The 5,300-nt window shown below is 41.7% G+C and overlaps 1 long non-coding RNA gene across 2 annotated transcripts; it reads left to right on the top strand.

Annotated features, from left to right (window-relative positions):
• Positions 1-949: 949 nt before the first annotated feature.
• LOC123515695 lies at positions 950-3,710 on the top strand. 2 transcript variants are annotated; one of them, XR_006677965.1, is made up of 3 exons: positions 1,936-2,532; positions 2,828-3,307; positions 3,573-3,710. It is a non-coding gene; the product is annotated as an uncharacterized LOC123515695 (long non-coding RNA). The 2 variants fall into 2 exon arrangements; XR_006677964.1 differs by lacking the exon at positions 3,573-3,710 and having other exon boundaries at positions 950-2,532; positions 2,828-3,427.
• Positions 3,711-5,300: the final 1,590 nt, after the last annotated feature.

A 5,300-nucleotide genomic window follows, 5' to 3' on the forward strand; every position in this document is an offset into this window, starting at 1 on the left:
ACTCATCGCATTAAAAAGTTGGCCGCTGCGCGAGTGAAAAGCACAGCGCCTCGTATTTAATAAAGTTTTAGGCTTTGCACTATTTATTATTCATTTACTTATGAGAGAAAGTTAAGCCGAATTTCATAAAAATTCATATTCACTCAAGGCACGAAGGTTTTGTTAAATTATATCGTAGAAATTTGGTCAATGGATATTACAGTAGTGGTAGTAGTAGTAACAGAATTTGTAGTAGTAATAGCAGTAGTAGTACTAATAGCAGTAGTAGTAGTAGTAGTAGTAGTAGTAGTAGTAGTAGTAGTAGTATACAGTAGTAGTAACAGAAGTAGTAGTAGTAATAGTAGTAGTAGTTTTTTTCTTCCTTCTTGCTTGTTTAACGCCGCAGGAAATGTGAATAAAAAGATGAAAAAATGTGTGTGGAATCGCTGAAGATATAAAGTGGTCTTCAACATTTGTGTCGCTACTCGTTCTCTATTTTTTAGTCTTTTTTTTATTTTTGTTTATCTGTTTATTCATTTACTGACATTTGTTCATTTACTGTCATTTATTTATTCCTATCTCTTTCTTTCTCTGTTTATTCATCTTATCAACTCATTTTTTCATATACTTTATTCATACATTTCCATTTCCTTTCTGCTTCATCCCTTCATTCCGAAACGCGATCTTCATGTCCGGGATACAACTCTCCGCAAAACATTGGGAATACACAACAGCTCAGCACCTGGAAACGTGTCATTACATCACTACTTCAGCTGACTTGTGACGTGCGGTGAGGGAATAATGTGAGAATACCTGTCTGTGAAACGCTTGTCTGGTACGTTAATCCCAAGCGGTCCTGAGTTACGAAACTACCCCTACTTAACAACGAAATTATCCATGATTACTTAAAAAACTGCTAATTAGTCCACGCTTAGCATCAAACCCAACTTTTTTCGTGTTCTAGCTCGGATACTTTCCTTTGTAATATTCCTCAGCAAGTGGCGGTGTGCGGAGAGCCTCCCTGGTGACCTCTAGCGGCGGGAGGCGAGCTGGTTAATGGTGTCTGGGGGTGCCTGGGTTGATTGCACTGGACAAGAGTCTTTCCCGCCACTAGTATCTGCTGCCAGACACATTTTCCGCCCACCATGAGACTAGTTATCCTCGCCAGCTTCCCTTAAGGGGTCTCGGGACAACCATCACCTGTGGAGGCTGTGGTGTCCTGCACGAGACAATGGGCTATATTCTCAAACCCCCTGCGCCGCACCACTAATACATTCAAAAGGTTCCACGTAGATGAAGTTACACGGGTTTTTAAGTGTGTAGTTACGGTTCATGTGACAGATTAACAAGAAATCACTATTGGAAACTGGCTAATCATCTCTGTGGTCCTTGAAAACAGTCATGATGAGACAGCAGGGCGTTACAGAACATGAGAGAATAGAGGGACGGGAGGAAGAGAAGTGAAGAGCTCCCTATTCACTCGGCAACATTGGAAAGGCAACCAAGAACTGAGAAACATGTTGGGTTATTACTTTCTGGCTGGGAAGCACCACAACATTCTATATCTTGCTCAGGCAACAACAAAACGAGATCTTATCAAATGAAGCACCCTAATGAATAAATGATACGTGAGTGAAATAGCAAAGGAACATCAAAGAAACAATACATAACATATTAAAAAACCTATGAATACTAAATAAGAAGAAAGAAAAAAATAAGCTGTAAAATGTATGAATTAAACTTGATTATACATTCATCTATTCAACCCGCTCTCTTAGCAAGCATTCATTCCAAAAGGCGGAGGGAAAACAAGAACACGGCTAATAAGTAAATGGATGCTTAACAGAAGAACACTTAGACGAGATGGAAAAATGGAGATCGACTTTCACAACGAGGCAACAACCACGAAACACTCCGGTGCCCTGGATTTGTATAAGCCTGGAGTTCAATCTTTGGCGAACGAGTAACAACATTCACCCACGCGTTGTCCATTTAGCAGCAGTCTTCCCTGGCGGCCACACGTCAAGGGGAGCACGGAGGAGCAGCAACGCGGGTCTCCTACACTGCCATTCCGCCTCCAATACAGGTGTAAAAGTACATAACCTACAAGCGGGCGGTAGGAAAGGCAGGGAACAAATACCGGAATATTGTGAAGCGATGGAGAGTGCGTTCATTTTTTAAAACGAACCCCCTACCCCAGTGTTTCCAGATACTAGTTTTTCCCACAAGGGGCTGTTTTAAAGGCCACAGGGATGATTACTCGGGTTGCTGTGGATGGTTTGCCTGCTGGTGTCTCAGAATCTTTGTTAAACCAGGAGTAGAATCGCACAAACACCTTTTAAGAATCTAGTACCATCCACTTCTCTTTGTTGAAACTAGACGAGGACAAGACGCCGATGTGTTTCAGAACGTGTCCTCTGCTTTCAATTTCTGTATAATTTAGTGAGACAGCATCGTATCTTGCCAGTGAAACGGTGGCGTCGAAGGGAGCATCTGCCATCAATTGTTCAAATGATACCAGGTGCTCCTCATCTTTATTCTATACCAGCTGAAGTAAGCGTCACATGTCCTTTATTCTCTATTCGATGTTAACTGTTTAACTTCTCATCTCATTCCTAAGATGAATTAAACCTCTATATATCACTCTTCCATCTACTTTTTATTCCATTCTAAGAGTTAAACTTCTTATCTAATCCCTCAGTCTAGTTCTCTATTCAGAACTAACCTTATCTCATTCCTATCTCATTCCCTCCTCTATTCAAAACCAACCAAGCTAAAAATATTCCCATTTCTTAGTGTAGTTTTCCTTTCAACGCCTAAACTTATCTCATTCCCCGTCTACTTCTAGCGGAAAGGCAGAGAAAACCAAGAGTAAGCCGCCCGTTGCCCTGCCAACACTCAAAGCGCCGTAAAGGACACCGAGGAGCAACTACAACACGTGAATAATAGAAGGAGACGAGCTGCGGGCGCCTCACTGCAGCCATGTTTGCAAGACGACCTGAAAAGAAAGCCTTGAAGAAAAGAGGGAAGCTGAACTCGTGTAAGAAGGTGAAGGAAAAGAAGAGAAGAGGAGGAAGAACAACAAGAAAACGGAGGAAAAAAGGGAAAAAAGGAGAAAAAAGAAAAGGATGTGGACAAAGAGAGGAGGAAAAAGAACCATTCTTTTGTTTATTTTCTGTCCTCCTTTGCCACAACAGATGAAGTGACTGATGGCGTCTCGAGGAATAATAATAGACAAACAATTACATACACATCTTGACGGATTGAAAGAAAACGGAAAAAAAAGGCTCCCGTGACAAAGAAAATGGCAGCAGGTCGGTCGTTTAAGGTAACACTGAGGGAAAAAAAAATTATACCGAGGTGTTTGTGTCGCTTTCTCTTTTTCAATTCTTTTTCGCTCTTACACTTTCCGCACGGTGAATATATACGAGGCTTCCTTTTTTTTTAACACTTTCTTTTTATTTCACCCTGGTAACTGTGTGTGTGTGTGTGTGTGTGTGTGTGTGTGTGTGTGTGTAGAAGAGAAGCAGAGGCAGAGGAGAGACAAGAGCAGGGAGGTTGTTAAAATTTATACCCCTGTGTTTTGTTTTCAGCCAACAAATGTATGTAACTGTCGCTTGACCAGCTGCCCAGAACGACGCGAGGACAGTGTCTTAGGTGAGGCAAGACACTGACACTACTGAGAAACGGACGGGACACTACTGAAGGTGCAGAGAGAGAGAGAGAGAGAGAGAGAGAGAGAGAGAGAGTGGGTGAGGACGGCTCTCTTTGTGTGTGTGTGTGTGTGTGTGTGTGTGTGTGTGTGTGTCATCCTCAGCTTCATAAAGTGGTTCACATAAACACTCATTAATATGGTTCTCTATTAACTCACCAAAACTACTTAAATTATGGAGAGAGAGAGAGAGAGAGAGAGAGAGAGAGAGAGAGAGAGAGAGAGAGAGAGAGAGAGAAAGGGGGGGGCGTTATAGTGGTCATGAAACAAGGGAATGTAGATGTAGATATTGTTGGATATTATACCTTTTGCAGTACACCAATAACACTCAATTTGTTACTATTGCTGCTTTGAACACTGCACCAACACATGAACCAATTAAACAGCAGTAGTAGTAGTAGTAGTAGTAGTAGTAGTAGTAGTAGTAGTAGTAGTAACAATTAATTTTTCTCCAACCTATCCTTCATAAACACCTTCCATCCACCATCCATCCACAACCATTCAGTTCTTCCTCCACAATGTCACTTCTGTACCTTCCACACCTTACCACATTAGTTAATTCCACCACTAACACCCAAACAACACTTTAATTGCCTAACTACCTAACCACCCATTCAACTTACCTCCTCTAACACCACTAGAAGCATCTAACCACCCAATCACCTCCCTATATTAGTCCTTCACTACCACCACCAACACCACCGATTCCTCTTCCACCCAACCACGTCCAGCAAATAGTCTTAAGAACATATTCAGAAACGCTTTGGTCTCTCACGACGGCTATTTTAAAGGCTCTAGTTGAAGATACTCATGTTCTTAAGGATATTTGTATGGTTCTGGTGATGTATTGGCAATATTTTTAGTATACCATAAGGAAAAACTGGGGACTGAGCAAGGCGTTTCTAAATATGGCTTTTAGTTCAATTACCCACCACAACCACCACGAACACCACTACCAACACCACCGATTCCTCCTCCACCTCTCCGCAAGTTTATTTATCTCGCGAATTTTCTACTCATCGCCTTATTATCCCTCATTAAATTTCACTTCATTATGTTCTTCAAGGAAAGCCAGACCTAAATCTCGCAAAGTGGGCATCAACACGCACTCTCGTCCATTCGTTTGCAAGTATTCTCCAGTATTACCTCTGCATGAATTCCCGGCTATGCTTTGAAATGTATACGATGATGATGATGATGTGTGTGTGTGTGTGTGTGTGTGTGTGTGTGTGTGTGTACGATAATCTCTCACGCACATGTGTAGTTTTCGTGTGTTTGTGTGTGTGGGTGTGTATATTCACCGCAGCGGACACACACACACACACACACACACACACACACACACACACACACACACATACACACACACACACACACACATACACACACACACACAAGAATAGGATGAAGAAAAGAAGGATGAAAATAAAAGAAATATGAAGATGAAGAAGAGAAACACACACACACACACACACACACACACACACACACACACACACACACACACACACACACACACACACACACACACACACAAGAATAGGAAGAAGAAAAGAAGGATGAAAATAAAAGAAATATGAAGATGAAGAAGAGAAAATCACACACACAC

The sequence above is a fragment of the Portunus trituberculatus genome, chromosome 39 (genome assembly GCF_017591435.1).
Source record: "Portunus trituberculatus isolate SZX2019 chromosome 39, ASM1759143v1, whole genome shotgun sequence".
NCBI classification, from domain to species: Eukaryota; Metazoa; Arthropoda; class Malacostraca; order Decapoda; family Portunidae; genus Portunus; species Portunus trituberculatus.